The sequence below is a fragment of the Podarcis erhardii genome (genome assembly GCF_964252035.2).
Source record: "Podarcis erhardii genome assembly, chromosome: 2".
In the NCBI taxonomy this organism is placed as follows: domain Eukaryota; kingdom Metazoa; phylum Chordata; class Lepidosauria; order Squamata; family Lacertidae; genus Podarcis; species Podarcis erhardii.
In genome coordinates this window covers 58,306,139-58,323,258 of record NC_138498.1, presented here as the reverse complement: position 1 = coordinate 58,323,258, position 17,120 = coordinate 58,306,139, and the positions used below count along the sequence as shown (strand labels likewise).

At 42.5% G+C, this 17,120-nt stretch overlaps 1 protein-coding gene across 3 annotated transcripts in view; it reads left to right on the top strand.

Annotated features, from left to right (window-relative positions):
• FSTL4 (follistatin like 4) overlaps positions 1-17,120 on the top strand; it is a 360,182-nt gene that overhangs the window by 47,654 nt on the left and 295,408 nt on the right. The window lies entirely within an intron of this gene.

Sequence of the window (17,120 nt, the reverse complement as noted above, 5' to 3'; positions counted from 1 at the left end):
CAGCGGATGAGTTTGCTATTGCAAACACTAGCTATTCTAGACACTATGCATTAAATTACTCCATGTCCCAATTCCCCTTCTGCCATAAGATGTATAGTATGTTTTTTTCTCAGGGCAATAATAAACTTTCTTTATAGAAATAATTCTTCATTTCCTTGTGTAGGATATAATTGATATGGAAAGATATTTTCACCCACACTCTTCCTTTTTCTGTCTCTACTAATGAAGTATTAATTCCTGCTTCAGGCTTTATTTGTTTGCTTGTAATGGTGTTCATTCATCAAGAAAGTGTATGATTTAATTCCTCTCAAATAATGTTCTGGTAAACTTTGATGCAGGATTTCTCCCTTTCTGCTATATCTAAAGTTTTGGTCAATATTTTTCTGTCCTTTAGTATATAGTTACTTTGTGAGCTCCTTCAGATAACCAGTTTATTGAGCATTCATCCTGATTTGCTTGCACAGTGCTTACACTGTAGATAGACTATGACTGGTCTGTATTGAACATTTGTTCTGTTTTGTTTATGGAGCAGTGATGACAATGGGCATGCATCCTTATTTGCTTGCACGGCATTTTCACACCTTCCCAATAATCCTCATTCATCTCCCTCTTTTCTTCTGTGAAACAACAATCCCTTTAAAATCTACATGGATTCCTCTGCACAGCTGTGTCTAGCTAGCACTGTTTGCTTGTTCAAGCAGTAAAATCTATTAACACATTTAACTGGATCTCAATACTATACAAGTTCATCTGAGAAGATTACCTTTAAAATGTCACCAGGGGATTTTTATTTCAGTTATAAATGTGCATATTGCTGAATATTTCTGTAATGTTTTCAGATAAAGCAAAGAGAACACTAGACAGAGCTGTGTGTGTGTGTGTGTGTGTGTGTTTAATTTTGTTATGAAGTAATTTTGGGAATGGGGGGCACTTCGAATACATTGTAAAATGCTACTACTACTACTCGGGATGCGGGTGGCACTGTGGGTTAAACCATAGAGCCTAGGACTTGCTGATCAGAAGGTCAGCGGTTCAAATCCCCGCAATGGGGTGAGCTCCCGTTGCTCGGTCCCTGCTCCTGCCAACCTAGCAGTTTGAAAGCACGTCAAAGTGCAAGTAGATAAATAGGTACCGCACCGGCGGGAAGGTAAATGGCATTTCCTTGCGCTCCTCTGGTTCGCCAGAAGCAGCTTTGTCATGATGACCACATGACCCGGAAGCTGTACGCCGGCTCCCTCAGCCAATAAAGGGAGATGAGTGCTGCAACCCCAGAGTCGGCTGGACCTAATGGTCAGGGGTCCCCTTTACCTTTACCTTTTTACTACTACTACTACTTTGCCAAACCTTTATTAGGCATTACAAATATAGGCCATCATCCCTATATAAAATTTTATAATATATACAAATAAACAGCCATGTAAAAATATGTAATAATGAGGATTTTGATTGGAATTTCTTCCCGCTAAGTAGTGCCATTCACCACTCTGAAAGATACCATTGATAAAAACTCAGCCACCCTTGAAGTTACCTCCGGGTTAATGTCAGACAGGTAGAATCTGATATTGAATTGTTAAATCCAGCATATAGCTCATTTCCAAAGCAGTCTGAAGTATTTTGAATATTGACATGCCAGTTCTGAATGTGTTGAAGAAGTAATGTGTTACAAATAAGAACATGTCTTTATTGTGTCTTACTTTTGTAGCTCTTTTGTCAGTCAGCACCTTTGGTAGGACCAATTGTTCTATCCACCAACCTCTACTGTATCTGAATATTACATTTATACTGAGTTCATCTTCAAATATTCTCAGTCCCATAATTGGAATGAATGTTGAGCTTCCATATCCTTATATATTCTGGGTTAGCGCCATCAACTAATGGCGGATTCCCTCCGAGCTCCGGAGGGAATCGGCTCCGCAGGATCGGGTCTTGTCCACGGCGGCGACGTGGGGACCCTTAAAAATCACAGGCGCGGATGCCTGTGAACCTGGTGACTCGGCGGGCACCATTTGCGCCCCCCCAAACTGCGAAGGAGCCTTTTTAAAGGCTTCGGAACGGGGACGGGGTGCGGCGCGGTGCTGAGAGTACATTGCTCCTTCTGCGGAGTGAAGCCGCAAGCCATTGTCGGAGAGCGCTGACTTTTTCCTTGGAACAATTGGACTTTAAAGTAAAAACCCGTGAGTAAGATGGAATTCAGAATTTAAAGAAAAATCTTTGTTAAATTAGGAACGAGCGGGGAAGGGTTAAAAAGGAAGTCCGCCCCCCCCCTCTTTGTAGATAATTTAAAGCAAAGAACCTGCTATCTAAGGTCGAGAGGATCCTTTCTTTCCTTTTCTAAAAGACTTCAACCTTCATGGTTTGATACTATAAGAAATTTTACTGGAGGATAAAAGATTAACTTTGGGAGCTGAAGTTTCAACCCCCGGACCCGGGAGTGTCCCGCGAGAGAGCCTGTTGATGAAGTACTAAGGAGTTTGACAGCTGTCAAATTGGCTGTCAGAGGGAAAAAGAGAACTTTGTTTCTGTCGCTTCTGCTGGTTATATTTGTTACAATTTGTTGAGAATAAGGAAGGACTGATACAAATTAAATTGACTATTGGATGTGAGCTGAAAAACATTAAGAAACTAAACTAAAATCCCCCTAGAGGGGGTTTAGGACATTACAAGAATGGCTGGAGGAGGGAAAATTCAGACTGAACTGGATAGAACATTTGTTCTCTTGGGAAAGTTACAAGGTGAAATTGATGTTTTGGCTACAAGCGTCATAACTCTGGTCTCAGCAGCAAACAATTTTGTTGAAGTTGATAAGGATTCGAAGCAGGAAGCTCATACAACTGGACAAATAGAGAAACTTGAGAGTTATGAGAATATGGAGAAGGAGACATATGCTGTCCCTGAAGAAAAGGAAGGAGGAGCTGTAATTTCGCAGATGTCAAATGAGAGTTGCAATTTGTGGCCTGACATGAAGGCAACAAAGGAGAATAATAATTTGATGTGGAAAGCCTGGCCTGAATTGGTGAGCCTAAAACTGAGAGATCCCCTCATGTGGAGATCTGAAGACCGAAGGATTATAAATTTGATCAAGGTGGAAGTTAGAGCTTTGGGGACATTTGGACTTGAAAGGAGTATGTTGGAGTATCCCATAGGCTCTATTTTTAAGCATGGAGGGATGGCTGGAAAAAATATGGATCCTGTTGGGCCGAAGCCTCTCCGAAATCTGGGGTTCAACATTAAGGACTATCAAAAAGGCCGGCAGAGAGGAACTGAAAGAGATTTAAAAGCCTCGGATGTGAGATCTCCAGGCTAAACAAGATATTGAGCTGATGAACACTTGTTGGGGGACTGAAACTGGGAAAGGGGTGGGTGGAGTCTGGGAATCCAAAGGGTATATAACTTGCTTTGTTTTTATTTTTTGTTTTGCTACTTGTTTGGAACTGGGGAAAGCCGTGGAAGGAAAATTTTGGTTGACTTTAGGAAAAATGTTTAAGAATGAGCAACGATGTTTAAGTATTGATGTTTAAATTTGGATAATAAGGATTTGCTGAATTAATAATTTAAATTGGAATACAAGAAGGGGAGGTGTGAGGAGGTCTGAGAAATAAGTTAAATGAAAATTAGTAATTGGAATTATATGTGTTTTTAACTGTTTTTTTTCTTTTAAATTTTGGATTTTTGTATTTTTGTTATTTTTTGTTTAATTGTTGTTTTTGTGTGTGTGTGTTTTTTTTGAAAATGCTAATAAATATTCATTATAAAAAAAAATAAACCATGAGTCACCAATATATATATATATATTTATCAATATCAGTGGAGATATGGGCAGCTTCCAAGCCCTCCCCCCCCATGTGCATATGATGAGTTGACCCTAAAGGTGCTATTCAGAGGAACCACTCTCCTCTGTTCACTCTCCTCACCTCTGCTGTCCATTCTCACTGGTCTCTGTTGGAATTCTGCCTCGGTCAGAGGTATGTGCCTATCTGTCCAGGCACCGGCTGAATTCCTTTTGACCTCCCTCCCGCGACTCCCGGCAGGAAAAACAGTTGAGGTCCGTATCGGCGATTTTTCTCAGATTGTGAGAAAAACACACCACTGCTTCTCCTCCTCCCTGCATATCCCCAGGGAGGGGAATCAGACTCAGACAGAAATGTAACTACATGCTTTTATTCCTGTCTTTAGCAGCCATACAATTAAAGATGTCTGCACTCTTTGAACAACAGAGAGAAACTCAAACTCCACCCATGTACATCCTGTACAGATCATATGTCACACACTGAGCTCACATCCGGTGCTCAATACTGAGAATGGACTGCCCCTTTCTTGCCATGGTAACAGTCACAAACATCCTGTCTGCCTTTCCAGCCAGCAGCAGCTGGCTTAGCTGCTTCTTGCTTCCGCATTGCTTCTTTATATTAACATACTCCCCCTAAAGAATCAATGCGTGCAGTGTGCAATGCTTGATCCAGAGAAGAAAACAAACAGTTGTTATATGTATAACATTCCCCTGTTGTTTCAGTTCCACCCTTGGAACTACCCGCCACTGGTTTTACCAATGTACCTCTCTGGTTGTGTGACTTCCAAGGAATGAGTGCTTCTGCATTACCTTGGTTAGCAACTCTCTGTTGTGCCTTTGTCTCTGACTCAGACACAGCTTCAATTTGACCTTGGTCGTTTACAACAGCAACACATGCAATAGCTAGGTTGGCAAACTCTTTTGAATACCTCTTGGGTGGTACACCCTTCGTTGCTCTCTCAGACCTACGTAAGAGGTGCTGCTCTTCTTTGCTTTCTGGTTCAGCCTTTGGACTCTTTGGAGAACCAGTACCAATTGTAAACAGTGGTTCGTCCTCCTCCTCTGAGGGTTTAGTCATTATGTGAGGTTTCCTCTCAATGACTGTGACAACTGAGCTGTCTGAGCTATCGCTGTCATCATCAGTACTACTGAATTCAATAAAATCAACATCATCATCATCATCATCATCATCAGAATCATCATCTCCTGTGGGAAATGTGTGAGCAATCACTCTCTCCTGTTCAGGAGCACTTTCTAGAAATTTTGTGAGAATCACCTGACCAGATTCAGATAAAATTACTCTGTAGAGACCCTTTTCATAACCCACAAAAATGCCTCTGGCATTCTTTACTCCACCCGGAGCTTCTGTCCTCACATGAGACCCAAAAACCTTGAAATGGGCAACAGAAGGTTTTCTATGGAACAGTTTCTCAAAAGGAGAACTTCCCAACTCTTTTGAAAACTTTCTCAACCACGTATAACAAAACGACATTAGCGACTCAGCCCAGTACTCATGTGGCAGATGTGAACTAAGCAATTGTGCCTCCATTCCCTTTTGCAATTCTTTGTTCACCCTAACACAGACACATCTCTTCCAAGCTTCTTCGGAAGCAGCAATTTTGTGTCTTATCCCTTTCTTCTTCAGGAACCTCTGGAAATCCTGTAAGAGAAAAATTGGCTTCTCATCTGTGCAAAGACAAGCTATGTCAGCATCGTGCATATTTTTAACCTTGTCACAAAACTCTTTAAACCTTTCTAAGGCGTCTTTTGGTCTCTCCAAAACATAAATCCAGACAAAACCTGTGAAAGAATCAACACATATTAGGTAATACTTTGCATTGCCTCTAGATGGTGCTAGAGGACCAATCACATCAGCATACACCCGCTGAAATGCCCTGTTGACCCTCAAGGTGACCTGCTTGGCGTTCTTCTTGGCTACACCTGCAAAAGAGATCATGTTAGAATTACATTTCATGTAATCACTTTGATCAAAAGTCAACAAATACAGTCCATCTTTCTCTTTGGCAGAAAGATACAACTCTCCATCTTTGTAGATCTCGCAGTTCTCATCATCATAGGACAGTTTTAGTCCCTTCTTTGCAATCTGCGAAACGCTGAGCTGATTGTACTTTAACTCTGGAACCAAATAAACATTGTTTATAGTCAAGTTCAGACTTTTAAGATACACAGTTCCAATTCCGGTCGCTTCTAGCTCTTGACCGTTGGCTTGTTGTACAACGAAGCTTTCCTTCTTAAACGACGAAAACAAATCTCTGTGATGGGTCATGTGAACCGTGGCGCCCGTGTCAATGACAAAAGCGTTCTCCGCTTCTGGCGTGGTTCCTTTTAGCGACATCATAACCTTTGCAGGCTTCGCCTGTGACTTGGCATGACTTCTGCCTGACGCCTCAGACTTCGTGGAGCTTCCCTTGGCACCTTTGTTCTGACGTGGCTTCTTGCAGTTCCGCTGAAGATGCCCAGTCTGTCCACAATTGAAACATCGGACAACGTTCAAAGCTACAGCATTTTCTCCAGTAGCAACAGCAGTGGGGGTGTCAGAACTCCGTTCTTGTCTCCCCCTGTCCTTCACCTGCAGTGCAGCAAGTCTGTCCTGTTCATTAAGGACGACGGCAAAGACCCTCTCCGAAGTCAAATCCTGCGCTGGGAGGGACCCCAGCTGACTGGCAACGGTTTTGTAAGTCCGATTCAGGCTGTTTATCACCATGAAGCAAAACACTTCTTCCTGCAGACGGAAATTGCGTTTCACCATCTGTTGGCGCAGAAATTTCATTTCCGTCAGGTGCGCTTGAACATCTCCATCAGGCGCAAGCCTCAGGTTGGTCAGCTTTTCAAAATACAGCAATGCTGAAGAACCTGCATCTCTCTGATGTGTCCTTCTCAGCGTGTCCCAAACGTCTTTCGTGTGCTGTAAATCCTGTATATGCACAAGCTGCGAGTCTGACACACACAGTATTATAGCCGTTCTGGCCGTCACATCCTGTGACTCCCAAGCACGCATTGGTGCTGCAGGGATGGGGTTCTCAATCACCTCAAACAGTCTCTGATTCTGCAACAGGGCCTTCATCTTAATAGACCAAGATGCATAATTGTCATTGGTCAGGAGGGGTGGAGAAGGCAGGGCTCCCCCCTTCTTGGCATCCATTTTGAGTCCTTTGCCTTTAATTCTCAAACACAAGCCTCTAAAATCCAAAAGCTGGTTTGTTTACGCTCTTGGCACCTGGCAGCTCTTACACTGGCTGCGTTGGAATGTCCCTTCCAACAGTTCGTGAGAGCTTAGTCAAAACAAGACGTTGTTTTTGCCTCTCTGAGGCATAGCCTGATAGCCCAGCTCAGTTCTGTAGCATTTCACTCCACTGACGAGCATTGCTTAGCAACAGTGCATTCCTTTCTAGTACAGCAAACCACACGAATGTCTGGAATGCAGGCCTCTTCTACTCAGAGCTGTTTTTCCCAAACGCTGCTCCTTTGAAGCAGAGAATGAATCAATCTGCATTCACACTTTTAAGCCCGAAAATCTCATACCTTGGGCTCCGTGGCTTGGCTGTCAGCTTCTTCTGGTCAGCTTCTGGCTGCAGAGGAATTTGCCCCTCACTTCAGGCTTCCATGGAGAGAGATGAAAACAGCAGCTCTGCTACTATCTTTGCAGACTCCCATGGATCGGAGAAACCATCCTCTGCTACCAATGTTGGAATTCTGCCTCGGTCAGAGGTATGTGCCTATCTGTCCAGGCACCGGCTGAATTCCTTTTGACCTCCCTCCCGCGACTCCCGGCAGGAAAAACAGTTGAGGTCCATATCGGCGATTTTTCTCAGATTGTGAGAAAAACACACCACTGCTTCTCCTCCTCCCTGCATATCCCCAGGGAGGGGAATCAGACTCAGACAGAAATGTAACTACATGCTTTTATTCCTGTCTTTAGCAGCCATACAATTAAAGATGTCTGCACTCTTTGAACAACAGAGAGAAACTCAAACTCCACCCATGTACATCCTGTACAGATCATATGTCACACACTGAGCTCACATCCGGTGCTCAATACTGAGAATGGACTGCCCCTTTCTTGCCATGGTAACAGTCACAAACATCTTGTCTGCCTTTCCAGCCAGCAGCAGCTGGCTTAGCTGCTTCTTGCTTCCGCATTGCTTCTTTATAGTAACAGTCTCTGCCATCCATGCACTAGGGGAAAGGTTTGAAGGAGGGAAACTTCTGTATCTAAGTAGGCCAACCTTTCCTAACCTGATGTTGATGTTGGACTACCATTCCCATCAGTCAAAGCGGCAAGGCTAAGAGTAAGGAGTGATGGGAATTGTAGTCTAACAATAGCTGAAGGGTACCAGGTTTGGAAAAGCTGCTGTACGATCTCCATGTAATCGGGAACCCTGATGGGCTATGCACATGCAGTGGGCTCTCTATTCTTTCTCCAGTGATGCATGGGTGGCAATGGCAGTGAGGACAACTCTACTCTTCCCCTCACATAACTGTTAATTTTGTGGGGAGATTAATTGACTAGGACTCCATAGGGTTGTATCTGATGCTACACAGAGAGAGTTCTGCTTGTACAACAGGCAGCCTCCTTCCTCTCACCTCTGCATGTGCCCTCAAAATCTGCTCCGGAGGCAGATTGGCAGTCCCATTTGGCTGCCTGAGGCAAAATGGGAAAATGTCTTGCCACATCCACCATGCCTCCCTTACCTGGGTTTCACAGTGGCTCCTGCAAAGCAGTAGCTGCAGCTTCTGGCAAGATCTTGGCCAGATTTCAGTGAGATCTCATCAGAAACTGGCACAGCTGCTGGTGGAGGCAGAAGGGCAGGGGGGGGAGGGGTTCTTCATGGGCTTCTGCTGCAAGAGGTGGCTGCTTCAACCCGCTTCATGGGCGGGCCAGCCCTGTCTGGAGCATTCTGAGACTCTCAGGAGCACATTTTAAGGGGGCTGGATGGGAGGGGAGGGGAAAGTTCTATTGTACAAGCAGAAGTCTGCTATGCTAGCAGAACTGCAGCACTGGATACAACCCAAAATGTCCAAAGACATGATGGGATGGGATGCTGTTGTGCTTCACAGTGATTCCAGCTGCAATCCTGTGCAATGGGGTTGGGGATCTGTGCTGCTCTAGATGTTTCTGAAATGCAACTCTCATTATCCTTGACTGCTGGCTGTGTTGGGTGCAGCTGATAAGAGATGGAGTCCAGCAACATCTGCAGGACCACAGATTCCCCATCACCTGGAAGTCCTGATGTACTCAGTGGACTTATTTCTGAGGCAACATGCACAGGACAGCACCAGCAAAACAGTGGGATGAGCATCATCTGCTTCATACCTACTTTACAGACTACAAAGGCAGCATTAATGCTCAGCAGAAAAACTTGGTTTAATCTGGCTAATGTGAATTTTGATAATTCACACTTGTATATCCAGCTTTGTATGCTTGTCCAAGAACTCCTTCCTTACAGCCCTGCGGTCTATCTCATTTTTATTTAAAGGGCAAGGAAGTTTGTCCATGTTGGTGAATCACCAACAACTCACCTAGACGTCCTGGGTATCCTATAGCATGCCAATTAATTTTGAGATGAAAAGTTATTCCCCCATTGTGACTGGTATGACTTTTTTCCACTCCTTGTTTTATATGCACTGCTAGTGCTGCTGAAAGTGTTTGTAATGAAGAACCCTGAATACCAAACACCTTGCATTCGTATGGATGAACCCAGAAGGGCAAGTCTGAATGCTGATCATGTAAAAACAACAACAATTGACATTCAAGAGAACAGATGTTGATCTACCTTCTTACATTAGCCATATGTAGTGTCAATTTGCAACCAGAAGCCACAGCGCTATAGAAAGAAATCCTCCTGAGGCTTTGCAGTTTTTACTCTCCTGTCTAAAAGACTAAACGTTTACTGGGAAATAGTGCTATGTGTTGCTCTTATTTTATTCTCCCCGATTCTGAACTAACCAAATTCTTACACTGTATTTTGTGGAAGGGGTGGAGAAAGAGAGAGGAAAATTTTGTAACAAGTCATCCAAGGGCAGGATAATAAATTAGGTGCTTGTGGGATTTAAGAATCCAGACACAGGCACATGGATGATAAAGTAAGATTTCATTTATTAGGTTTCATTAATAAAGAATTTTGTGACCTGACCTTGCCAATAGCAAGTGCGTAGTAAGGCACAGAGGAGGGCACTTGGTATACTGGATTCCTTGAGCATGCATGTTGGTGTGGGCTGAGTCAGATTAATTAAAAATCAAGGATCTGTTCCAGCATCACATAAAAAATGGCATTCTCTTTCTGGGTTTAGCACCACCACCCATGAAACTGACTCCATACAAGTTGTACAGGTGGGAAAGCCAGGATGGATCTCAGTGCTGTTCAGGCACACAACCCAAAAGGCAACACCACATTCATGACTGAAAGTTGTGTCCACAGCTTGCCTAATTGTCAATCTTTCAGGCAACCAGCCTAGGCTTTTAAAGCAGGAATCAAAGTGACTGTGATAGCAGGGTGCTAAGGGAGTCTTTGGCCTAAATGGTCCAGCAGGGCTCTCCTGATGTTCTTATCATCCTGTCCTCACATTGCTCTCTTGATTTTGTAATATATGATTAGGGCTGGATTTAGGTTTGATGAGGCCCTAAGCTACTGAAGGTGATGGGGCCCTTTATATGTCCAGCTGTCCTCTGTCAACAACAAATGGTTGCTGTTTTTTGTGTTGAATATATGCTATTTGGTAATTTATGAACCTAACAGGTATCTAAAGCCATTTGCCACTGTTGCTGTATGTAGGTTTTATTTTATTTGTTTTTTATCTTGTATTTTGGAAATGCACATCCAGTTTTTTCCTTTAATTTTTTGGGGGGGCCCCCAAGAGAGTGGGGCCCTAAGCTATAGCTTGTTTAGCTTATACATAAATCTGGCAGTAAATGATCAGTAATTATTCAGTGATGCAAGGGAGGCGCACATTTGCTGCAGCCTCCTGTATGTGCTTGTTTGAAAATGTGTAAAATTCAAATCCTAACTTAGTTCTTAAGTTAGGGCATTTGGTTATCTCCCTGCCCCCCCCCCCCAGTTTTCCCCTTGTTTTAATGACAATGCTTTATTTATCATTTCTAAATGAAACGAAATGGCAGAATGAACTTTTAATACATAAAACCACAGATAATGCTTGTTCTACTTGAAGTGTTCACTACCTCATTGGCTAATATTGATGACACGCTTATCACTTCTTCTTTCCTTTACCCACATATTAGCATGGGGGGGGGGGGGAGTGCAGAACAGCACCCACCTCCAACCAGTAAGTCAACTGCACACTCTACTTTCAACGACTCTGACAAGCCAATTATTTGCAGCAATCCCAGAAGTGTGGAGAATTAATGTGTGTAAATCTTCCTGCAGGTCCCTTAGGCCTGTGTATTCCACAGTGGAATTTTCAGAAGGGTAGCTGTGTAAGTCAACTGCAACAAAAAATAACTCTTTATAGGGCTGCATTGTGTAGCTATGGGCACAGAGGCCAGCCTCTGGAGCAGATCCAAATGCCAAGCCTGCTCTCATATCTAGTCATGGCCCAGTAATGTCATTCACAACATTAGGGTCTCATTCAACTTCCAATGTGTTTCAGCAATGGCATTCTGTGTTCTACACAGGGAAACAGGCTAGTTTCTATGAAAAATAAAAATAAGTGGGCACAAATCTGACATCAGAAATGACAATACAGCGGTACCTTGGAAGTCAAACGGAATCCGTTCCGGAAGTCTATTCAACTTCCAAAATGTTCGGAAACTAAAGAGCAGCTTCTGATTGGCTACAGGAAGCTTCTGCAGCCAGTCAGAAGCCATGGAAGCTGTGTCAGACATTCAGGTTCCAAAGAACGTTCGCAAACCGGAAGACTCACTTCCGGGTTTGCGGCGTTCAGGAGCCAAAATGTTCGATGCTCAAGGCGTTTGGGATCCAAGGTACAACTGTATTCATCTGTCAGCAGGGGGACATTTCAATTTCCCATGACACTCTGTAAGTTACGTCACTGGTCACCAACCTTTGAGGGCTAATGGCCACATTTGGAATGTTGAGAAAGTGTCAAGGACACATGACATGTCACAAAATGGCTGCCACAGTGAGGCTGGCATAACAGCTGCCACATCTAAAACTGCAGAAAAAGATAGAGGACCATGTCATACATTTTCAGAGGCCTACTTTATCTCATAGAACCAAGGTGATAAAACATTTTTTAAAAGAATGAGGAAAGATCAACAGTACAGCATCTGGAAGCCATATGGGGAAAAGGCACCAGTTTTTATCGAAGGGTGCTACACTCCACAGCAATGTGACTTCCCAATATGTTCTGTGTGTGTGCCAGCCACCATTGACTTTGCTCTATGACTCACAGTGATATATGATTCTGCCTAATCGTTTCTTTCAGCATGTCTCTTGGGAAGACAGCCCTTTAGGTGAAGCTAGAGATAAGATTGAAAGATTTCCTGTGATCTTCCATTAATTTTTTCCTCAACTCCCTGAAGTAAATAATGGTATCATGTGGTTTCCCAGGTGTGCTCTCAACTGAATACAAGCAAACTGCAATGCTCTGGGATAATATTTTATGAAGCTTTCCATTAGCAAATATTTAGCTGCAGCTGTTATTTTAATGCTATGTTTAATACAAAAATTATTTGCTTTGTGTTTTGATATTGTATATGCAAGCCACCTTTGCAAGGATATGTATATCCTAAAAGGTGGAGTGAACTGATGTTTCTTGAGGTTTAACTTTCTTCTTGAAGTTCAGGAAAGCTCTCCTCCTTCGGTTCAATGTGTTCACTGTATTGATGAGTAATTTGCACATTTTTTTCTGTAGCCAACAGTTCTCTCTCTTTCTCACACACACACACACACACACACACACACTTGAAAATGAAAGGCTCTATTGAAAAATCAAAGATTATCAGGAATCTTGAAAGTGGACTGGATCATTTAACATATAGAATTATAAACTTTTGAACGAGATCTTTTCATCTGGCAAACCGTGTGGGACCTGCCTTCCAATTACTGTGTTCTAAAGAGTGAAAATCTTCTACCCTCTCAGGGGCTGGAGGATTAGTAGCTGTTGTAACCAATTCTCCTGTTCCCTGTTTCCATAAACACATATTTAATTACTTACCCTCATAATTTATTTGGCAACATTTTGTTTTGCAATGCTTCACTGTGGCACTGCTCTTCAACCTTTTGGATGGCTGCTTATGCAAAATATTAATAGCAATTACAAGTTTTTTGCATACATAATAATTTTTGAGAAATGTTTAAAGAAAGGAATATGTTGTTCATTTATCAGTTATTAATGCAAGGTACTTTATCAAAGTACTAGTTCAAATAGTTAATTAGTGAATGACACTGAAACCTATTGATAAATGATAGATTGTTTGAGTAAATTATGACAGAATTCTAAACCAGAATAATAAGATACATTAAAAATAGCTATTAAAACTATTTTTACACTACAGTCATACTTCGGGTTAAAGTTGCTTCAGGTTGAGCATTTTTGGGTTGCGTTCCGCAGCGACCTGGAAGTAACGAAGCGGGTTACTTCTGGGTTTCGCCACTCGTGCATGCGCAGATGCTCAAAATGACGTCACGCGCATGCACAGAAGTGGCGAATCACGACCCGCACACATGCAGACACGGAACGGATCCTGTTTGCATCCAGAGGTACCACTGTACTTACAACTTCACAAATCAAGGTTTGATACAAACTTAGTACTCCTGCCCCTCCGCATTGGCTTATAAGAGATCCAAACAAATTGAACAGCATACACATCATGTATTAAAAGCATACTCTCCCCCAAAGGATCCTGGGAACTGTAAAGGATGCTGACAATTATTGCTCTATGATAAGCACAATTCTCAGGATTCTTTGGGAGTAGAAATGTGCTATAAGTGTGTTTTAAATGTATGGTGTGTGTGCAGTCTCAGTTAAACTGGAAGTACCAGTAAACAGGAACACAAGGTAAAGGTAAAGGTGCCCTGACCTTTAGGTCCAGTTGCGGACGACTCTGGGGTTGCATGCTCATCTCGCTCTATAGGCCAAGGGAACTGGCGTTTGTCTGCAGACAGCTTCCGGGTCATGTGGCCAACATGACTAAGCCACTTCTGGTGAACCAGAGCAGCGCACAGAAATGCCGTTTACCTTTCCACCGGAGCGGTACCTATTTATCTACTTGCATTTGATGTGCTTTTAAATTGCTAGGTGGGCAGGAGCTGGGACCAAACAACAGGAGCTCACCCCATTGTGGGGATTTGAACCGCTGACCTTCTGATTGGCAAGCCCTAGGCTCTGTGGTTTAGACCACAGTGCCACCCGTGTCCCAAAACAGGAACACTAGTTACTGCTAACTGGCCATATTTAGAGTTTGTGTACATCATGTTTCAGCATACCCTCAAGATGTTCAGCTTAATTTTATGAAATGTCATTTGTGCATTCAGTAACCAAAAGGAAATTGACACAAAACCTATAGAGTGCTTTTTGCAGATTCTCTCAGGTTCTGGCTTCTTGCCTGCAAGATCCTGCTGCTTTAAAACATTTCAAGCAGTTAAAGTACTTATTCCTTACTTTACCACCTTTTTAAAAAAATAAAAACACTCCCTTCTTATTTTTCTCCCACTTTTATCTTGCCTGTGTTTTTGCAGCTTCTGAAATAAAAATAAACATGACTGCCAGTTAGTATCTCTCTCAGGGTGTGCAGTCAGGCAAGTAGGATTAGAAACTTTGGTGTCCAAATTCAAGACTTAAAACTGGAAGTCCCAAACCCACGTCATACAAAGGATTACAGGCATCAAAGCTAGAGTTTATCAACAGGATAGAGACTTAGCAGCAATTTTACAATTAAGGCTGAGATTTGGGGGTGAAGAAATAAACTTGTTCCTTCCCTTCATAACTCGCTCCATCCCAGGTAGTAGATGGGTTTTCCATAGATGACAGATGAGCACAACTGGCATTTTCAGCAGCTGCAAATAAATGCTTTTAGATTTGACTAGAACTGAAATGCAGAGCAAAATGCATGGAGATCTATCTATGCACGGGCCTTTCTAAACTTACCATTTATAGTGGAATAGTTGCTGGACTTGCTGTTTCATTTTTTGATTTTTGTTATATTGCCACATGATGAATTCTGCTGGTGTTCCAGAATAATGTACTGGAAAAAAACCACTTTGTCTTCAACCGCAACAAAATCTTCTTCAGTATTTTCAGTTGTCTGGCATGTGTACATGTGTGGCAAGATGTTTTAATTTGTATAAGTCATCTTGAGTCATCTAGAGAAAAGGCAGGATGAGGATGATGATGATAGTACTAATGCAAGTATCATCCTGCTATTTGATTGGTGGGAGTTGGTGGGCATGGTTTCGGAGATGTTTGTTTCATGCTGCATCCCTCTGACTGGTGCAAGTTGGGGGTATGTGAGCTCAGAAAAGAACATATGGCAGATAGAGAGAATGGTACTGATTCAAAGTACTGCCTGTGACAGCAATCTTTAGCTGCAGACAAAATTTTACCACGATAACCAAGTTTGCCATAGCTCATGCAGACACATAGTTCCTCTTCTAATCTCCTATACTCCAATATTCCAGAATACTAGACATTAAATAATTTTTTTAAAGCTGTGAAAGGGCTATCCATGTGCACATGTTCATAACTCCAATATTAACTAGCTGGAAGAACTTGATGGGGTGTGACTACTACAGCCAAATAATTTATCTCAATTCAAGGCTTATCCACACTTATGTTTTGCCCCACTCTTTCCAGGCACAAGTTTGTACTTTAAAGTTCTGTGTCTGAGTGCTCTCCCCTACCCGCATCCCCCACAAAAACCCACTGTTTAGAGCTGAAGCACAACGAACAACAGTTGGGGTTTTCTGCAGATTGCTGTTTGCTCCAATTCAACTTTAAAGAGTCAAATTTCATGGGGAAATCTCTGGAGTAAAAAAGTAGAAGAGAAGGCTCAGACATGGAGGTTTAAAACATGGATTGTGCCTGGAAAGCATGTAGGATAAGCCATCAGGCACAACCCACCATTCATGTGGAAAGGAAAACTTCACCCTCACACTATTATTAGCGACATGTGACCAAAGGTGAAGAAAGCTACAAATGCTCTTAAAAACATCAGATCAAACAGTCAATTATTCCCACTAAGAATGTTAAGTGCAGAAAGACCCTAAGTTTAAGGTTCATATCAGAACAAAGTTCAAAGCTTGTGAGAAGTGTGTGTGTGTGTGCGCGCACACGTGTGTGCATGAGTGCGCACACACACACTTGTAAGTTGATCTACCCACCTGTATTTGTAACTAGCAACAGGCTTTGAATTCAGAAGCCCTAGCTGGTGGAGCAACTAAAACAAACACCTCAACCAACTCAGTTCCAATTCATAAGATGTGGCTGGCCAAGCATATTTAAATCACATCACTGCATAATAACCTAGAATCACATTATGCATATGGATTGTGTTCTTATTTTTGACAGGTGTCCCCTGAACAGAGCTTCTTCCTCAAATAGAATTATGCAGCTATTGTTTTGACACAAACTCCTTCCTCTCCCTAGCTTACAAAATATCCTTTGGACTTTTTGTTCAACACTTAAACGCCCCCTCCCCGCTGATATAAGTTGGGATTAACTAATGTGATTGTTCCATGGTGCAAGCATATATAACTCAGTTTATGTGCTATCAAAATAGGATGGTTACCTGATGGCTATTGGAAAATAATTGGTTTATAGCAGTAGCATGAAGCTGCCAATGGGTAGGCAGTGCAGCATAAAAAGTTGGCATATGCTGAGGCATGTGAGGCATGCACATGGAAGGTGCACATCATACAGATAAATGAAGTCTTCCTTTGAAACAAAAGCTGCTAAGGGCTGGGGTTGAGTTCATCACATGATCTATCAGCCACACACCAATGAGAAGAGCACAGTGAGTCTAGCACATCATGGAGGCTTCGCCAGCAAAAAAACACACACCTGCATATAGCTAAACAATATAGAATTAGACCTGTCAGCTTCTTAAATATTTGCTAATTGATTGTCTGGCTGTTAACCAAAATGTAAACACAAAGTACATGCTAAGAAACCTCAGCCATTTGGGTATTCTAGATGGCTTCTGTAGCTCCTCTTTATAGACGCCTATGCTAGTTTTGCCCAGAAAACTATTCATTAGCTTTGAATATAAACTAGGGATAAACAGAAAAAAAGATGTTTTAGATTTGGTACACTGAAGGGCCACACACATCTCATGAGCAGTATGGTCAGGTGTGAACACTGCCAAGTCTCTGCAACTGCAGAGCAGTCTGGTCTT